This window comes from Mesocricetus auratus, unplaced genomic scaffold, assembly GCF_017639785.1.
Source record: "Mesocricetus auratus isolate SY011 unplaced genomic scaffold, BCM_Maur_2.0 Super-Scaffold_100028, whole genome shotgun sequence".
NCBI lineage: Eukaryota > Metazoa > Chordata > Mammalia > Rodentia > Cricetidae > Mesocricetus > Mesocricetus auratus.
Window position 1 is genome coordinate 16389722 of NW_024429209.1, and position 21028 is coordinate 16410749.

Here is a 21028-nt window from a genome sequence, read left to right on the forward strand (position 1 = left end):
GCTTGGGAAACTTGAAGGAAAAACCAGAGCATGAGCTAGTGAGGGCAGGTAAAGAGAGGAGGCAAAGAGCTCCTGAGGGCAAAATGAGCTGATGGCCCTCCCTCCCGGAAGAGACCGGCAAGATGGGGTGGCGGAGAGAGGTGGTTCTGGGTGTTTCAGTTCTGCTTACACACACACACACACACACACACACACACACACACACACACACACACATTACCCAAGTCCTCTGAGACCCGGAAGTCGTATGTAGCCAGTGAGTCCTAGTGGACCACTACTAACCTCTTTAGTTTCCTAGGAAACTGACCTGATCTCTCAGAAGGTCCCGGGGAGTGAGACTGCTTTGATTGACAGGAGAATGAGTCAATGATTGGCCAGAAGTGGTTGCACAGGTCTACAATCCCAGCGCTTGGTGGGCTGAGACTGGACAGAGGCTCACACGTTCAAGACCATGCTGGGTTAGAGTGAAGGTCGGGCAAGCCTGGGCTGAAGTGTGAGGCTTTGCCTCCCAAAAGTAAGCGTATGGAACAAATGCTTGTAGAAAATGCCATGAGAGGGGAGTTCCTTGCCAGGGGACGCAGACGTCACTGGGAGGTGACTGTGGGGTGCTGAGCACCCCAGAGCAAACGCCGTAGAGAGCTGGTGGCGTGACCCGTGCTGCCTTCCTTTCCTCATTACCTCTAGCTTTGAGGGCCCTTGAGTCTCTGGCCTCTTAGGTTCAAACAACTGTGGCTGCTCTCCGGGAGCAGTTGCGCACTGCAGTCCTGTGATGTCTGGCAGCACAACCCTGAAGTGATGGAGCTGTGTGCTGACCTCTGTACCAGGCACTAATCTCAGACACTGCCGGCATGACCAGTCTACGAAATTCTCTCACAGATGTGCCCAGAGGTCTGCCTCCTAGGTGAGGCTAGACCATCTGTCCATCCTCCAGTCAATGTTAACCATTGCACCATTCAGCGTCAGTGCTGGTAGCCTAAGCACAGAACCGTAGCCCTCACGGTGCTCTCCCGAGCCTGTGCTGTAAGCCCCGGCTGTCACTGAAACTCACAAAGGCTGTCCTCACCCTGCTATGCAGCCTCTTCTCCTGAGAGCGCTCCTGTTTTTTAATATTCTTGCCTTGAGAACGTTTCACAAGCTAGTGAGATGGCCCAGCAGGCTAAGGAGATTGCCACCAAGCCTGGCGACCTAAATTCAATCCCTGAGATCCATATGGTAAAAATAGAGACATGTCCTCAGACTTCTAGATACACACATATAGGCACTGTGCCTATGCACACACACACACACACCACTCACACACAATAAATAGGTAAATAAATAAACCAATGTATTTAAATCTAGGGGGCAAAACAAAAAAGTTCCAGGCAGTCAACCACATTCCTCCTCTACCAGCAAACTCATTCTAGCGTGGCTAATTCCTTCTGCTGAATAAAGAGGGGTCCGTTTCCTGTTTTGATGACTAACCCAGCCACGAGCCAAAAACATCACAATTAAATCAAATAAACAGATCCCTGCCCCCCATAGGTCTTCAAGGAAATAGCAAGTTTTTTAAATAATCAAAATCTGTACTCATCTCTCTTTATCATTATGTGACATTGTGGAAAGGACTTGGTTTTTACTGCATGGCCTGGTCTCCAAGCAGAGGAAGATCCCTTCCCTCACATAATCCCATCCTGACTTCACTGCTATCTGATGGCTCCAGCTAGCCACGCCAACAGGTGAGGAACAGGCCTTTCCTTCTTCAGGGGTGGGACCTGAATCTCTTTGTATTGAACACAAATGGGGAAAAGCTACATTGCAGAGTCAAGCTTCAAGCACTTTTATGGAATTTCGATTCTAGTCCCGCCTGTGATGGAGTTGACCTTGCCTTCACCTATGATTTCTCTGGCTGTGAGTTCAGATTTCATGCCAATTAACATGTTAATGACATATATCATTTAAGGAACCCGTCATAACTTTTCCCACATCGTGTTACATCTATTTCCTTGTAATTAAATCAGAATTACAGGGTGTAATTACTTTTCTTTCTCTGAAAACCCCATTCCTTGCAGACATTTAGATTCAAGTGCAAGCAGGAAAAGACACTTGAAACCAACAGCCTAACAAAAATATTATCAATTAATGAATGTGTTGGGTTTCTCCAATGCTCTGCTTCCTTTTGAACACATACATCCCTTTCTCCCCGTGTTCTTTGTATGACATGGAATGATTGGCTGTATCTAGTCAGACATTCCATAAACCCTCGTAAGTCCTCGGGGCCCTCGCTCCATTAGTATGCAATGTTCTCACATGTAAATATAATTACATATAATTATTAGCGGAAAAGGATCAGATAAGGTTTATTAAGGAAATATCTTGTAATTATGAAAGCCCAAGACTTCCCTTATGTGTCAGCTCAGCTGAGGATTGGCAATAGTAACACCCACCCACAAAATAGCTACACACTCTGATTTCACCTAGGAGACAAAACCATTGCAGGAATACTTCCTTGTCTAAAAGACTTTTAAAAACAAACCAATAATCAAACTAGCCAGAGCAACTCCATAAAACCTATTATCCAAGATAATGCTTTGGTTCCCAATGGTCTCCTACATTCTTTTATCCTTTTTAAGGTTTATTTTTGATGATGTGTAAGAATGTACAGGTGTGTGCGAGAGAATGCCATGGAGGGCAGAAGAGGGCATGGGGTTCCCTGGCCCCCTGGTGCTGGTGTTGGGAATGGAACTCCAGTCCTCCTGTGAGAACAGTGAGCACTTCCGGCTATTGCACTGTCTCTCTGGCCCACCTTTTCCAGTGTTTCAAACAGTAAAGCTTAAAGTTCTGTGATGGCTGATGGATTGAGTGGTCGGATTGATTGACTGATTGGTTTGAGACAGGGTCTTACTATGCTATCCCAGCTGGCCTGGAACATGCTATATAGACCAGGCTGGCCTCAAACTCAGAGATCCACCTGCCTCTGTCTCCGGGGCCCTGACATTAAAGGTGGGCACCACTATGTCCTTCCATATTTATTTTTTTAAATTTGTGTGGGGGTGGGTGCAAGTGTGTATGCATCTGCCTTCACATGTGTTTGTTCAGGAAGAAGTTCCCAATCCATCACACTCTGCCTGTTCCCTCAGAAATGGCCTCTCACTGAATCTGTAGCTCACCAGCTTACCGTTTGGCAACTAGACTGGCTCACTAAATAGGTTACAGCAATTCTCTTGTCTCTATGAGTTCCTCACAGCTAAGAATACAAGAGCTCCTGCCCATGCCTTACTTTTACAAGGGCTGGGGACGGAGGTGGGGGCGTGGGGATCCAAACTGAGGTCTTCATGCTCGTACAGCAAGCACTGTACTCACCGAGACATCTTCCCAGCTCAAAATGTTTCAGTTTGGGACCTCATTAGAACACTGAAATACCTAAGAGCATGAGAGGTTTTTTTTATGAGGGTTTCTTTCATTTTTTTGTTTTGGCTGGCTGGTTGGTTGGTTGGTTGGTTGGTTTTGTTTTAGGAGGGTTTCTTTCATTTTTTCGTTTTGGCTTGTGCTTTTGTATCGCTGATCATCATAGAAGAAGTCAGAACAGGAACCCAAACAGACCTGAAACAAGCAGGCGCTGATGCAGATACAACGGAAGGGCGCTGCTTACTGGCTTGCTCATCATAGCTTGCTCAGCCTGCTTTCTTACAGAACCCAGGACCACCAGCCCAGGGTGGCCCAACCCACAATAGACTTGATCCTCCCAGCACCAAACACTAATTAAGAAGATGCCCTGCAGGCCTACCTGCAGCAGGATCTTGTGGAGGCATTGTCTCACCTGGGGGTCCCCTCCAGGCTGATAACTGTAACTTATATCAAGTTGATATAAAACTAGCCAACACAGTGGGTTTGTTCTTGGTAGCTCTGCCCCAAGGTGTATCATAGAGAAACTATCTGGCCCCACCCAGTCTGATGGTAGATCTTAATATCCCAGCTTCAAAAGAAGTCTTATCCCATCCCTGAGAAGAAGAGGTGTTCTTCAGAAAAGCAGAGTCCTTATCGGGCTACTCTGCCCATTCTGTCAAAGTTAGACCAGACTCCGGCCAGTCATGTATTGACACAGCCGTCCATGCTTTGGTCATGCCTAATTCAGTGAAGTCTCCAGAAGAATTCCCAAAAACAAGCAGGACCGAGGAGCTTCTGGACCCCTGAGCATGAGGTGGTCCCTGGAGGGAGGTGTAATCAGAGAGCAATAGAAGCTCCATATCCCTTCTCTAGACCACCCCTTCTCTAGTCAAACTGGCAGATCCCAAGCCAAAGAGAGACTCTGCCCAAAAAAAGAAAGAAAAAAGTGGGTACCTAAGGTTGTCCTTCCTTTCTCTCTCTCTCTCTCTCTCTCTCTCTCTCTCTCTCTCTCTCTCTCACATACACACACACACACACTCACACACATACACACACACGCACACACGCACGCACGCACGCACGCACGCACCTAATCTTGGCCTTTTGTAAAACATGTTGCAGGGCAGAATTGGCCATTCTGATCGAAAAGGTTGGTGACAAACACCAGGTGATTTGGTTTGGTTAGGTTGCCTTGAGGCAGAGTCTTCTGTGACTGCAGTTAGCTTTAAACTCCGATACTCCTGCCTCATCCTTCCAAGTGCTGGGATCACAGGCCTGGACCACCAAGCCGGACTCCTCTGTGTTCTTGAATCAGCTCATCCTCTGGGGTCCTGCTGTCTTCTTGGGGAGAAAGCATAATGCCATCCAGCCATGGGTCCTCCTTCCATCTCCAGATGGACAGCTCACCCAGTATAGGTCTCCCACAGAAACCCTGTCCCTTCTCATTCACTAGACCCGAAATCTAGGCTCGGGAGGGCAGGAGACTTCCTGTCCAGCCTGATGTTCCCAGTCTTCAGTCCCAAACCAAGCAGATAGTCAAGTCACATTAGCAGAGAGAAGAAATCAAAAAGTGTTGGGAAGGTACAGCATCCTTCGTGTAGTTCCAGACGGATACTGCTAATGCTGTGCCAAAATAAAACCACTAGTTACCAGAAAGATGAATAATTAACTATTTCTCAAAACCTACAGGGATGGGCAACAAGGAAGAAGAAATTGCACTGGGGGGGGGGGGGCATGAGTGATAGGTTTAAATGGCTCCTTGAGATCCAGAGCCCATAACCCCTGCTGTAAAGAGTGTCCATCGATTTCCAAACGAGTTGAAACCGTTTCCTGACAGTTTGGGGGAAAGGGGCCAAACAAATAGGCTTCTGGTCTGTCTTCAACATTTAACAGTGGGGAGCTGGCCTTATGTGAAGACCAATCTGCCATTATTGTTAATGCTAAGACGGGACAGTTTGATCCAAATGGAATCTGACTGCCCATGCAATCCGAAGCTAAGCAGCTCCCCGCGCATCCTTCACCATGGATCTCATCGGAGCTGGCTGATGTCAGTTTGAGAGGATCACAGTGCCCCCCCCACCCCGCCATGGTACAAGGCACAGCTGTGTCTCACCCGCTTCCCCAGTTTCTCTTCTAACTGACAACATAACCCTGAGTCTGCCTGCTCGTCTTCCGTCGGTCACTGGTTCCCGCTCTCCTTATTAGCCTGGGCAATGATTGGGATAATTCAGGATTTACACCACTTGATCATCTGTACAGTTACAACAAACAAAACATTTTAATATGAACAATCACTGTCTGTTGACTGTATCATATTGCTGAGAGCTGAACGGACGCCAAATGTGATCACAGAAGGGGGACGCAAGCCCTGGAATGATGACACTAATAGGGGAATTACAAAAGGCCCAACAAATGGCATTTGTGTTAAATCAATAATGTTCGCTTTGAGTTTTTTATTCTAATCTTTCTTTTTTTAAAAAAATTATCTTTCTAAACAGTTGGCAATTCCTATTCTTGTTCATCTTCCCAAACATAATTAAAAACATGTTGTGGCGTCTACTTAAGACATCAACTTTCCCAAGGCTGTCTTGTCCACTCTGTCTTAAACAAAGATACTTGCTTTGGCTTGGTGCCCTTAATTAATCATTGCAGGCCTTATAGCTGCACACACACACACACACAAACACACACACAAATTGGAGAGTCTTTGCTTAATGATTCACCACAAGCCTGGTTTCTGTAGAACTTAATCAAATACAGAACTAACTTTCTAATCAGCTTAAATGCAAAATAAAAATAATGTAGGCCTTGTTTTCTCTGGATGCTATTTGATGAAGGAGATATTGGCATAGAACACATGATCAGCAGAGGCTACTTAGTGGGGGGGGTGCTCACCTGTACATGTGATTATAGAAACAGAGGTCGGTATTGGTGCTATCCTTCTGTGCTCTCTGCCTAACTTCTTTAAACAAGTTCTCTCATGGAATCTGGAGCTTGGCTACACTGGCCTGTCAGCAAATCTCCAAGACTCGCTTGTCTCTGCCCATCTCTGCGCGCACACACACACACACACACACACACACACACAGCAGCACTGGGTTTATAGGCATACACTGCTATGTCTGGCTTTTATGTAGGTTCTGGGGATCTGAGCTCACGTCCTGTGCTTTTGCAGCAGGATCCCTCCATAGGCATCACAGTCATCCTTTGCTTTTGAAGTTGAGCCTGTTAAGTCCATTATCTGCTGAAATAGCAGAAACTCTTGTGGCCCAGTGAGCGTTGTTTAGCGTGCCACCCCTGTAGAGAGGGAGACCTGTCCTAGAAAGTGCCTTTGGAATTCACAATAACCTGTTCTGTGATTTGTCATGTTTGCTCTGAGTTAGATGGTTCATCCCAAGGCCACGGCACTTCCAGGACCTGTCCTTGCCCGTCCCTCGATGACTGTGGACCCTTCCCTACATCACCCTTCTTTAAAAACACCAGCACCACCACTTTTTTTCATCGTATCTTCTTTCTCCAGACACATCCATGAGTCAAATTCATGTAGACCACCCTGATGCAAGACCCAGCAGAGCAAACTGGGGTACCTAGCTAGGTATGTGGAGTCAGGTCTAGGACTTGAAGAGAAGTCTCGATAAGATAACAAGATGCTAGGAAGGATAGTTTATCCTTTGAGACAAAGTACCTTGGGAAAAGGTCGCAGGCTGAAGAGATGACTCCGCAGTTAAGGCTCAGCAGTTAAGAGCATTGCCACCTCTTGCAGAAGATCCAGTGCTCCCTGAGTCCACATGACAGTTCACAACATCCAAAACTTCCACTCCCAGGGGGTCTGACGCCCTCTTCTGGTCACTTTAAGCACTGCATACATGTAGTGCATGGGAGTACATGCAGGCACTCTTACAATTAAATAAAGAAATCACTTTCTCAGCTCAGTGACTGTGACACCCTCATCAGAATTTTAAGTAATATGTTAGTGGCTTGCATTATTTTAATTTTAATTTATTATTGCACGTGCATGTACGTATAGGTGGAGGGTGTAGCCATGATACACAAGTTGAGATCAGAAGACATTTGGGGGCACGGATCATCTCGTTCCATTTTTATATTGGTTCCAGGATTAGATGACGTCATTAGGCTTGCACAGCAAGTGTTTTTGATGATGATGATATTTGTAAGAACTCTAAGACTATGGCATTATTTGTTAATATGGTTTCTAACAGTTTACTATGCATCATAAGTTTTGCTAACTGCTGCTGCTTGGAGTTTAGCGTGGTTATGTTGTTGATAGAAGACTTTCTGCCCAGAGCTGTGTTTAATACTTTTGGATCATCTGTGGGATTGTTCTGCTCACAAGTAATCAAAGTCATCTATGACATTTTGTTTTAACTGTTAACTTGGCACAACCTAGAGTCCCTTGGGAAGACAGTTTTAATGAGGAATTAGCTAGATAAGGTTACCCTGTGGGCAGCTAGATAAGGTTACCCTATGGGCATGTCTGTAGGGAATGGTTTTGATTATTAATTGAAGCAAGAAAGCTTCAATGTGAATGGCAGCATTCCATGGCCTGGGCTCCGAACTATGTGACAGTGAAGAAAACTAGCTAAGCAGAAACAGCAAGAAGGCAACATGAGTGTTTTCATTTCTCTTTGTTCCTAACTGTGGATGTGCTGTGACTGGCTGCTGGAGTTACTGACTTGAATTGCCCTCAACGAAAGACTGTAACCAGGAACTGTAAACCAAGCATTTTCCTTCCAACCTGTTGCTCTTTGATGGGGAGTTTCATCACAGCAAGGGCAATGACACTAGGACAGCTTCTTCTTTTGGGGGTTTCTCTGTAGCTTTGGAGGCTGTCCTGGAACTCGCTCTTGTAGACCAGGCTGGTCTCGAACTCAGAGGTCCACCTGCTCTGTCTCCCTAGTGCTGGAATTAAAGGCGTGCATCACCACCCCGGTAGGACAGCTTCTCTAACCAGAGATGTTTCCAATGCGGGGGGGGGGGCATGGCCTTGATTTTCTCAAACCTCTTGATGTGATATGAAGCCCCTGGGAGCCTCTACTCTCAATCCACCCCCTCCTCAGCCTGCCTTATCCAAATGGAGGCTCCCATAAACTTCTCATGTGAACCACAAGCAGCTTCTAGAATCTTAGCCTTGGCTCCCAGCTCCCACTGCAAGCCCCTGGGAGACCTACAGAACCACCCAGAACCTCAGTTTTTTATCTGAAAAGTGAGTTCTGGGAATCGAGCCTGGGTCTTCTGCAAGAGCAGCCAGGGCTCTCATCCACTGAGCCCTCTTCCCAGTCCTACGTATCCTTAGTGTACCCCATTATCACAAGTCCCTAAGACTTCTCTTGATGACAAAATGACAGACTGTTTTCTGAGAGGTTTGTTTTGCTTTGTTGTGACAGAGTCTTGCCTCAAACTCACTATGTATGTAGCTAAGAATGGCTTTGAACTCCAAATCCCTGACTTCCACCTCCCAAGTGCTGGGATTATGGGTTTGCACTACCATGCCTGGTTGAAGTATTGAACTTCATTGTCCAGTGAACAGTTTGGGAACTGATATAGCAGGAGTGTGGGATTTTTCAGCATGAAGCAGTGGAATTAACAACATAGAATATCCCAGGGAAGCAAGTCTATTTCTAATGTACTCTATACCCCTTGCCATTCTCCAGGCATACCCCTCTCTAAAGTAAGACACTGAATTATATCACTCATACTATGTTATCCTATGCTACAGACAACTGGTCTACCCGTCCCTACCTACATAACCCCCTCAGTTCACAAAACAGCCTAACCTTGTAGTAGAAATAAAAAGGGAAAAGGCCTCATAAGTCAGGTGTGGTGGTGCATATCTATAACTACCACACTCAAGAGTTAGAAGCAGGAAGATCAGTAGTTCAAGGCCATCTTCAATGTTAGAAGACAGAAGTGTAAGACTAAAGAGTACAACATTACACATCTAATTATTTAATTTTTTGCAATTGGCATTTTGAAATAAAAGAAATAATGTGTGCTCATGTACATATTTGTATGTCGTGTGTGTGTGTGTGTGTGTGTATGTGTGAATGTGATGTGTGTAGTGGTGTGCGTATTGTATGGTGCATGAGTGCATTCACATGTATGTGAGTGTGTTGTTTGTGGTGTGCATGTGAAGGCCATATAACAATCAAAGGTGCCATTCCTCCAGTGCCAACCACTTTTTGTTTTCGAGACAAAGTCTTTCACCGGCCCAGAACTTGCCAAGCGAGCTAGGCTAGTGGCCAGTGAGTCCTAGAGCTCCACCTGTTTCTACTTCCCCAGTGCTGGGATTATAAATGGGTTCTGAGGTTTAACTCAGGTCCTTGGGCTTGCAAAGCAAGCCCTTCACCAGCTGAGCAATCTCTTCAACCCAAAAGCCAATTCTTGAACCCTGGTTTAGCAGCCTGTGTGTGCTGGGTTCTTGACAACAGCCCCTTCTCGACAAGTGAAGCTGATTTAAGAAGGGGGAAGAAAAGTCATTGTTCTCTCTGGTACCAGCCACAAGGAGAAGCAGGTATCTCCAGGTGAGCAGCAGTGTCCCCTCCCTCCTGACAGCCTGAGTTTCTACTCCTGTTGGGCATGTCGTCCTGCTAAGTGACTCTTGATATCACGTGTTAAATACACCTGTCCCAGCCAATGTGGCTCTGTGCTCCCCAACTCTGTCCTGTGCTTAGTAAAGCAAGAATTCATAAACTTATTCATTTGCTATTCAACTACCTTCCATCTTTTATTTTCCATGTGCATATTATGTAAACGGTATACATTTGTGTTCAGGTATGTTCTCATATATGTAGAGGCCACAGAAGCTACTGTTCCTCGGGTACTGTCCATCTTGTGTTGTAAGACAGGGTCTCTCCCAAGTTCTCCACGTAGACTAGGCTAGCTGGCCGTCAAGCCCCACAGAACCAACTGTTTCCTCCTTCACAGTGCTGGGATTGCAAGTGTGTGCCTCCATGCCTGGGTTTCTTTTTCACATGGGTTCTGGGGATAAGACTCGGGTCTTCAGACTTGCATGGGTTCTGGGGATAAGACCCAGGTCTTCAGACTTGCATGGGTTCTGGGGATAAGACTCAGGTCTTCAGACTTGCATGGCAAGCATTTTTCCTACTCCCAAGTCCATCAATTCCTTTCCTGCAGTGGCCACCCAACAGCCCACACTGCTGTGTACAAAAAAATTAAAACACAGTTGCCTGGCCTCCCTGGGATTACACTCTGGGTGACAGAGTGTCCAGATAGTGAAATACACAATCTGCTTAGAGCAATGAAGGGTCAGAGCCACAGACTGGGTGCTTGGCAGAGCAGGGAGTGAAAGAAGGGCCTCAAAGCTGGGAGGAGGACGAGCTACACACACTGATCTTCTGGGGAAGAAGATTCCAGACAGAGGAAAATAGCAAAAGCCACCGATGGCCCTCTGACAGATACAAAGTTTCACAAATTGCATTCCTCGAAATACCAACCCAAGATGCTCCCTGGATACAATTCCAGGTTTACAAACAACACAGGATGTGCACACCCCGCTTCAGGGGTTCATATTAGCAATGAGAGTGAGACATCCTGCAGGAGAGTCTCACACAAACATATTTGATTACACAGCTGTTTGGGCACATAGCACCTGTTGGCATCCTACAGAGCTGTTTCCATGGGAACCAACTTGGGGAGCTTTGCTCTCAGCTCGGACCCCTTTCTCTACAAATAGTGTTCAATTTCTTAATTCTCTTTCCCACACCCAGCAAGTCCCTTCTTGTTTAGTGTCAGGTCCTGTGTTCTACTGAGCTGGTAATGGAGCAAGGGACAGCCCGCTGCCCCCAGTGTGAAAGTCACACCAGGGCTGTACAGGTGACTCAGCTGTTAAGAGCCCCGATCCTTCTTGCAGAGAATCCAAGTTTTGCTCTCAGCACCCATGTTGGGCAGCTCGAGACAGCCTTAACCCCAGCTCCAGGGGATCCAACACCATGTTCTGGCCTCTATGGGCACATGTACAGACCCTCCTGCAGACACGTGGACAGCGCACACACACAACTTAGAATAAAATAAATCTTTAAAAACTAATAAATTAAAAATCACCACCACCACCACCACCCACCCACCCCTCACCCCCTACCACCCACCTCCCGCAGAGCCAGCAAATGACTTCCCAGGAAGATTCTAGAATGTAGATGCTGACACACCCACCAGTTCTGTGACCCAAACCTTCCAGGGGGACAGTTTGAGAGCTGTGAATAAGAACAGAGCTATTTCAAACCCCTCCTCTCATCCCTTGTGATAGTTCACCCCTTGGTCTCACCAGCATTGGGAGGACACAAAAAAAAAATGAATCTCACCAGACCTGAGTGGTGTTTTTGAAGGAAAGAAACAGTGGTTGCCTAGAGATGAGACAAAAGGAAAAGCCCTGTGTAATTTATACCTTCTCAACACCTTCTCAGGGAGAAGGGAACTGGAAATGCTGAGAGCCACCCCCTGCAGATCCAATTTCAAGCACACACCCATCTCCAACACCAGGCTTAAGCAGCCTCGGAGTTGGAATAAATTGACTCCTATCACCACGTACACACCTGCCAGGCAGTCTACTCATTTGCCACCTGCACGGGATTAATTTTCAAAAGCCAGGCTTTTCTCCTAACAGCCTGCGGGTGAAGGGACCAGAAACAGTAGTGTACAGTGAGGAGAACAAAACCTGCTTTAGTACTCGCAAAACACACTTTTTAAAAACTGCAAGTGAGTCTCTGTCTGGGAGTGGGGGTGGTGTGTTCATGTCCGGGAGGTGAGCGTGCAACCTTGGGTGTGGTTCCTCGGGCACACCCACCTTGGTTTTTTGAGGCAGGGTCTCTCACACTGGGGTCGAAGCTTGTTCATTGGCCCCAGCTGCTCAGCTGGTGGGCCTAGGGATCCACCTGTCTCTGCTTCCCCAGTGCTAACGTTACAAGCCCACAAAATCACGCCCAACGTTTTAGCCCTAGGTCTGAACTGAGGTCCTCATGCTCCCACAGCAAGGGCTTTACTAGCTGAGCCTTCTTTCTCTTCAGCCCAAAACCATCTTTACCCCAGGTACCCTGGTTACTTCAAAAACATCATGCTTCTTCTGTTTACAGTCAGAGAACAGTACAGTAGGATGAATTCCTGGTTTCTTTGGTCGCTTTCTCTTAAGGCCTTCCCTATTTCTCATGCCTCGCCTTGTCCTTGGACCCATTTTATAGATCGTGAAATAGAGGTTTCACAACAGTCAGTAATTTAGCCTGTCCTTCTGCATAATCTAAACACTTACTTCTCAGAAACTAGAGTCATCTTTACAGGTATTCATTGTTGAAGAATTTCCATGTCTGGAGAAACTGAGGCAGAGCCAAATCCTGGCAAACCTTTCATGCTGGTATAAAACAGAGGCCAGGAAACATTTTCAGACGGGGTCCAGACAGTAAATATTCCAGATGTTGCAGGCCACATGACCTCAGTGTTCACAGGCCTTCTTGGCATGACAGCCACAGGTGGCATCCAATGACGAGGTCTGGCCTCATGCCACTGAGATTAGATTTGCAGGCACTGAAATGGGAATTTCACATCAGTTTTATGTCACAAATATCCTTTGATTTTCCTCCCAATTACTTAAAAAGGAAAGACCATGCTGAGCTATCTGGGTAGTACAAAACACTAGAATCAGGCACATCTGCCCTTCCACAGAACACCACGAAGGAGGTTAGCTCATATCTCCCCACTCGTTTATAAAAAGGAGACAATGAATGACCCCACATGTTTGGAAGTTGATTTGATTTGAATTAATAGGAATTAATCTAACCACACCTGGACTTCTGGAATGTTCCATTTTCACAGCCCTGCACAAGCATAGAATCTTTTATCGTAGCCTGCTGTGACAGCAAAAAGGAACCAGCAAACCGGCATTCTTTAGAGCTTCTTAAACAGTAAAGGCAGAGGGGCCGGAGAGACAGCTCTGTGGGGAAGGACAATGCTGCTCTTCCAGAGGACCCAAGCTCAGTTCCCAGCACCCAAGCCAGGTGTAAGTCCTGCAACTCCAGCTCTTCAGACACCTGCACTAGCATTCCAATACACACAGACACACTCACACACAGGCACACACACATACGCAAACTTACAGACAAACACTCACATAATTTTTTAAACTTTTTTTTTGAGACAGGGTTTCTCTGTGGCTTTGGAGGCTGTCCTGGAACTCGCTCTTGTAGACCAGGCTGGTCTTGAACTAATAGAAAGTCACCTGCCTCTGCCTCCTGAATGCTGGGATTAAAGGTGTGTGCCACCACTGCCCAGACTTAAACTTTTTTAATAATTTGGTTTTTATTATTTTATGTACATTCATGTTTTACCAGTATGTATGTCTATATAAGGAACAGAAGTTACAGACAGCTCTGAGCTGCCATGCAGGTCCTGGAAATTGAGCCTGGGTCCTTTGAAAGTGCTCTTAGCCTCTGAGCCATCTCTCCCATCCATACACACCCGTAGTTTAAAATAATAAAAATAAGTCTTTTAAAATCAGAAAAGAGACTCTTGAATTTGAATGTCTAGGCTTTGTAAACACAGCACCCTTAGGGTCCTCGTGGAAGCGGTCTTGAAAGGTAGACTGACCCCAACTCCTGTCCCCTCTCCACTGGCACAGGAAATCACGTGACATAGAGGGGACAGACCCTCAGCCCAGAACTTCCTGGTACATATAAAGTTCTCCTCAGAGGCCGGGATTATGTCTCAGTGGTTAAGAGCACTCGTTGCCCTTCCAGGAGACCCCAATTCAGTTCCCAGCACCCACACAGCACTCACAACCATCTGCAACTCCAGTCCCAGGAGTTCTGACGCCCTCTTCTGGCTCCTCTGGGAACTGCATGCTCATGTCACATAGACGTTCATGCAGACAAAACATCATACACATAAAAAAGGGAAAAAGTAAATATAAAGCAATAATAATGTTCTCATCAACTGTGGGGTTGCAGTTTTTAAAGAAATTCTGCCTCATCATCTTTTAAGTTACCAAAAAAATCACCATTTTCAGACTTTTCAACTACTTGAAAAACTTTTCTCCCCACCTCCCCTTGTGGAGGTCAGTCACTTTTAAGATATAAGAGAATTTGAGAACAGATTAATGACAAAGACAAATGATGATTTTTATTTTAGCGGAAGTTTCGGTGCATTTGCTGCCTGGCGTGGCTCTGGATAATAAAGTACAATTGACATGTAACTCTGCAAGTTCTTTGCTTTAAAGTTCAAGGGGGGGGGGGGGGGGCGATCAAAAGCGTGAGTTCCCTCTTTAAAAGAGAAAGCGTCCTAGAAGGAGAAATAAAAGAAAGGTTGCTGGTTGGGGATGAAGAACCTACTGACTCCCCTTTGTCTCCCCCCGTCCCCACCTCCCCTTTGTAGCCCAGAGACAGAGCGCTGAGTGACTTCTTCAGAAAGGAGATCGGTGAAATTGTCAGTTGATTACTTCTCCCTGATTAGCATATATAAGAGCCCTGTGATACAGTATTTGCATTCCTATTTAGCCGTGATTTTTGTGGGGCACCAATGATTAAACTTGTCACAGGGCTTGATTGACGGGGTCAGATCTTCACTTTCTACTCTTTTGAAATTAAAAACAAATGTGTCAGCTCCCTTCATGGGCCGGAGCTCCGTGAAGCTTGCCTGGCTTGTCATTGCAGATAGGTCAGGAATGTTTTAATTTTAGGGATGGAACTCGGCTTGTCAAGTCGAGTGTGATGGCGTGTGGTTGTGGAGACGGGATGCGAAGGGTGTAACACAAAGAGGGGAGGACAGAGACAAAGACGCTCACACTATTAGACACGTTTAATTAGTCTCAATGGATATTATGCTAGATGAAGCGGTGAGCTGTGAAATTAACCCTTGATTACGGCTTGGTGGATCACACTCACGAAGGGAATCAAGCCTTTGTAGAGAGCCACCAAGGTGTGGGTTTGGTACACACACACACACCCACACACACATACCCCACCCCCTCCCCACACACACCCCCCACACACACACACACACCACCCCCTCCCCCCACACACACACCCCACCCCCTCCACACACACACACACACCCCACCCCCTCCCCCACACACCCCACCCCCTCCCCACACACACACACCACCCCCTCCCCACACACACACCACCCCCTCCCCACACACACACCACCCCCTCTCTGCACACACACACACCACCCCCTCTTCCGGCACACACACACACACACACACACACACACACACCACCCAGACCACACACACGCATCCCACCCCCTCCCCGCACACACGCACCCCACCTCTTCTGAGTTGCCTGTCAGGTCCCCAACCCTACTACCCACACCATCTCCTTAAACACCATTGGTGTTGAATGTGTGAGACAGGTGTCCCTAGAGAAGGTACCCCACCTGCCAATAGCAGTTGGGTGTGAGGTCAAGGGGTTGTGAGGCAGGGATTCTCATTTGTGAATTCAAATTAGAAGATGAGAAAAGGTAACCTTGGCCAAAGAACACTTAATCCGAGTCTTTGCTTTGACTCATTAATGACGTTGACTTCCGTGGATGATCACCTCCTAGAAGTAGTTACCCTCCATGCTTCCTTCACCTGGCCTATCTCTTCCAGTCCATGGACTTTTTCAGCAGGCTCCTTGTGACTTTCAGAAATTCCAAAGCATACTCAAAGTGTGTGTGGCGTCGTGAGGGGGTCCTATCACTCCAGGACATATTCTGTCTCAAAACCCTTCCATTTACGGTCCTGGGAATGTGTCATGGTCACGTGGGCGTACACAATTGCAATCGTGGGCATCTCTTTTCTTCCCAAAGACAGTGTTTTGTTTCTGAAGACGTTTCTCTCTTATCCTTAACCAATAAGAGAAATGACCAGCAGACTCCGACTTGCCTCCTCTGAGTTTTGCCTCCTCTGCGTTTTTGAAGAGGAAGGGGCTTTAAGAATCCTGTTGAGGAAAGCCTCAGCACCATGGAGTGATCTTAGCCTTGATGGTGACATAGTGATTCGGGGACACTAGGACAGCCAGCTTTATAATGATGTACTTGTCTCCAAGGTGTGTGTGTGTGTGTGTGTGTGTGTGTGTGTGTGTGTGTGTGTGTGTGTGTGTGTGTTCCTCAACTTTGCCACTACTGACATTTGTCTGGATAATTCTCTGTCATGGCTCCATCCTATATGTCTTGGGATGTTTAGCGTCTTTCCTAGTCTCTTTCCACTAGAATCCAGTACCAGCAGCTTCTCAGGTGAGACCAAAATACCCCTAGACAATTCCACATGTTCTCTGACAGCCAAAGTCACCCCTAGTTGAATAGTGCTGGTGTAAGTGACTACTGGAATAGTGTCACTTAGGGTAGGCTTACAAAAGAACTCACAGAGAAAAGTATAATAACCTTTAAAAAGCATGAAGTCTGGAGAAATGGCTCAGTGACTCCAAGCACTTGCTGCTCTTGCAGAGGACCTGGGTTCAGTCCCCAGCTCCCACGTGGTAACTCAGCTATATGCGACTGATGCCTTCTCCTGGCCTCGTGGGCACCAGGAATGCACATACTGCCCATGCTTGTTTGCCGGGCAAACATACACACAATATAAATAAGTAAATCTAACTATATAAATAAATCTTAAAAACCTGGAAGGTAAAAGCAAAGGAGCAGAAGTTTAAGGTCACCCTTGGCTACAGAGTCGCGGCCCTGCCTAAGCTACACGGGCTCTTGCCTCATAAAACCAAAACAAACAACAAGCAAACACTTCTCTTAGTGTCCACTGTGGGCCCAGAAATATGCTGCCTGCAACCCAGAGAAAATGTCCAACTTGTGCCTCGTTTGCCGCTTTCCCCGTGGCCCCGTGTGCTGCCTCTGGGCCAGCTGAAGCCTGCAGCAGCCACTCTGTACAAACCCATCGTGAGAAGCTCGAGACCCTGATTTTTAAAACTGGGATTTCAAAGAAATAAATTACAATGATTTGGGTCGCCCAGAAGTCAAGGACAGTAGTGTTGGGCCAGGGGTTAGGAGACGGCCCTGTGACTCTCTTCATGGTAACCTCACCACCGCTCACCCCGCTAGACATTCATCTGCAGGAAACTGAGTAGGGCAATGATTCTGTCTTTAATCTTTTTTTTTTTCAGAGAGGAGGCAAATCTTTCCCAGAAACTTAGCCCATTCCACTCAAGCCTCCTGGACTAGTTATCTTTTCTATTACGATAAAACACCAATGGCCGAGGCACCTTCAGGAAGGAAAGGTTTATTGAGCTTATGGTTCCTGACGGATGATGAATCCAACATGGTGGGAACGCATGGCCGCAAGGGGTGGGTGTTACAGCCGGAAAAAGCTGAGTGCTCACATTCTCAACCCAGAACACCAAGCAGAGAGAAAGCGAGCTGGAAGGGAACCCAGGTTTTTAACCTCAAAGCCCACCCATAGTAATGCAAATCCTCCAGCAAGGTCACACCCCCTAGACCTCCACAGACAGCATCATCACCTGGGAACTAAGTGTTCGAATGCCTGAGCAGGTAGGTAACATCTATCATTCAATCCACCACAACTCCCTAGCCAGAATGTGGCCCCCTGTTGACTGATAATTACATAGGTGCCTGGACATGGATGACATGTGACAAATGCCACTCAAGCCAGTGTAAAGGGGAGAGAGATTTTATTATTCCCTGTTAAGGTCACAGGGCAACAAAACCAGGCAAAGATGAATCCAGGGTTGAGAGGTGTTAGACACCTGACTCCCTGGATAACCTTTCTTCAATGGAAGCCTAGTTTATGTGGCAGCCTAGAAACACCAGCAGCTCCAGGCTGACCACCCCAGTGAAAAGAATTTCAGGGGAGAAAAAAAAACAAATTTTTTTCTGGACTGACTTAAGCCATATGCCCCATCCCCAAACCAAACTCTGCAGGAGAATAGAGCACACTGATTAGCCAGACCTCAGTCACATGGGCAGTCCTGTAACTGGGAAGTAAGGGGAGCCTCGTGAAAATCTCTTCACTGAGAAGACAACAGATGGTCCCCCCCCAAAGGGAAATCTGGTTTTAATTAAAGGGAATAATATTTATCTACCTGGTTCGTCTTTTTGTTTTAGCGATCGGTTTATTTGTGTGGGTGCAGGTATGCGTGTGTGCACGTGTTTGTAGCTACACCTGTGCGTGTTCACGCTCCCCAAAAGACCAGGTGTCCTCTCCTGACACTTGCCTCCTCTTCCTTTGAGGCGGGGTCTCTCCTGAACCTGGACTCAATTTCTTTCAGCTAGTTTGAAAGCCAGAAAACCCCATGGTGCTCTTGTCTCTGCCTCCCCAAGAGCTGGAGTAAGGCACACTGAAGATGTCCTGGGGGACCTGGGGTCCAAACGCCTGTCCTTCTGAGCCACCCTCTCCAGCCCGTTAGTCGTCCTTTTAAAAAACTATTATTTTAAAGTTCATTTTCTTTTTTCAATCTTTGAGAATTTCACAGATTCATGCAAAGCTTCTTAATCATATCAAACCACGCCCAACTACCCTTGGGCCTCCCTCTCTCTCCCTTCCAGCTTCAAGCCGAGTGTGTGTGTGTGTGTGTGTGTGTGTGTGTGTGTGTGTGTGTGTGTGTGTGTGTGTGTCCACTGAGTCCAGGCTTTTTGTTTGTTTGTTTGGCTTTGGTTTTCGGTTTGGGGTTTTAGGGGGATTTTTTGTTTGTTTGTTTGTTTGTTTACAAGACAGGGTTTCTATGTATAGCTTTGGCTGTACTGGAATTTGCTCCTTAGACCAGGCTGGCCTCAAACTCAGAGATTCACTTGCCTCTGCCTCCTGAGTGGTAGGACAAAAGGTGTGCGCCGCCACCACCCAAGGTGTCTGGATTTTTTTTAATACCCTGAAGTACCTTGCTTTGCCTGGCCCTCTTCTGACCCAGATTGTTCTACCAGTTGAGTACTCCCAAATACCGGAGAGCAAAAGTGGTTTGGGTTTTGAAACATTTGCACATATGTGGCAGGGCCTGCTAGAGATGAGGGCTACTTCTAAACACAAAAGCACTTGTGTTTCATATCAGCACGGCCCACCACTAAAGCTGCAGGCTTTTGTCGTTTGCTTGTTTTCTTCTAGACAGGATCTCCCTACATAGCTCTGAGTGTCCTGGAGCTCACTATGTAGAGCAGGCTGGGCTCAAACTCACAGAGATCCGCCTGCCTCTGCCTCTCGAGTGCTTGCATTATAAGGCCACCACACCCAGCTCTGAATTCTATTTTGAATAACGAATGCTGCAAGCCACATTTCCACTTGTGATTTATTACTGGGGTTTGGTTACGTTGGATCCTGGAGTCATTTGGATTTGAGGTTGAAGGTGCTCGATTGCATTGTAATTAGCCAGGCAGGGAGCACACAGCAATCTCTGCATTTTCGCTCTCTATTAGGGAGTCTTCTTCGTAAGCCAGACATTCCCAGAGCCCTTCACCTGGAGTCAGAAAGAAAGCAGAAGACACTCTTATTTTCTAATCCCAAATGCCTTACTTGACACAAGAAATTAAAAATATATGTGTTATTGTTTTTCAACCTAATAAGAGAGAACCAGTCAGTCATAACCAAGTCCTTGACCTGCCAGCCTGAATCTTTTCTCTATAGCCATTTGTGATCATGAAGACTGAGCAAGATTTCCCGAATCCTTGATGCTTCTTCACTATTAAAAGCAGGGTCCCTTAATAAATAATTGGATGCTCACTTTCTAAAGAACAGGGAGATAAGGGCGGGGAGGGACTCGAGTCTCATAAATTTCATGCTACAGGACAGATTGCGCCCAGCGTGGAGAGGAATCTAGCATTCATTGCCTTTTTTTTCCCCCTCTCCTTTTCTCGTGGCATAAATTGTTCTAATTATGTGTGCAAGATCATCTATTCCCCAAGATGAGAGTCCCGAGCGCCGTGTCTGTTCTTTTAATTCCAAAGCATGTGAGGTTCTGTGTTCCCACCCCCCTTGTTTTCAAACTGAATTGTTTCAGTGGTGGCTTAGTGTGTCAGCTTGTAAGTCTATAAAACAGTTCTCTACCAGCTGGAGATTCAACATGCTACAGGAATGCATAACAGAGCCTAACCAAGAAGGTTTGTAATTCAGTAATTAGCTGTAATTAATGAACACAAAGTGAAGACTCATTTACAGCTTAAATTACCACATTAGCTCCTGTCACCCTCTATGTACACAAAACAGCAGGAATTCAATTATTTTTATTCTTCAAAGCTAATTTAAAATTTAAGGGATGCCATTACATGAAATAATAGGTAAGAAATGTAATCGCAATCTCTGGGAACAGTTGGTCGTCCTTAGAATTAAAAAAAAAATGTGATCGCTGACGATTTGGAAATGTTTCTTCATCTGTGAACAGATGAGGGATTGAAGTCCCTGCTCTTTTCCGTGTATTTAATTTCAACGGAGAAGAGAGTTGATGGTGGCAGAGTCCTCGTGCTGGGAGATCATGGGGCATAATTGCCAAGGCAGCTGATGGGAATGGGGGCAGCCTGGGAGACTCACACGCCATTATCCTTGATGGGGACCAAGTCTCCCTGAAATGCCAGGAGCTTCTTGAATTTGCCACCTGTTCCTGACAGAAAACTTCAGAGGTGTCAGTCACTGTCACTTTCTCTTGTAGGAAATGTGTTTTCTTTCTTCCTTTCTTTCCTTCTTCCTTCCTTCCTTCCTTCCTCTCTCTCT

The 21028-nt window shown here is 46.4% G+C and overlaps 1 protein-coding gene and 1 long non-coding RNA gene across 3 annotated transcripts in view; one reads left to right on the forward strand and one right to left on the reverse strand.

The window, feature by feature from the left end:
• Positions 1 to 21028, forward strand: part of Tshz2 (teashirt zinc finger homeobox 2) — a 440107-nt gene that overhangs the window by 377264 nt on the left and 41815 nt on the right. The window lies entirely within an intron of this gene.
• Positions 19596 to 21028, reverse strand: part of LOC110341719 — a 7942-nt gene continuing 6509 nt past the window's right edge. Inside the window, exon 4 of the long non-coding RNA XR_002383700.2 lies at positions 19596 to 19781. This is a non-coding gene — a long non-coding RNA (uncharacterized LOC110341719). The remainder of the gene's footprint in view (positions 19782 to 21028) is intronic.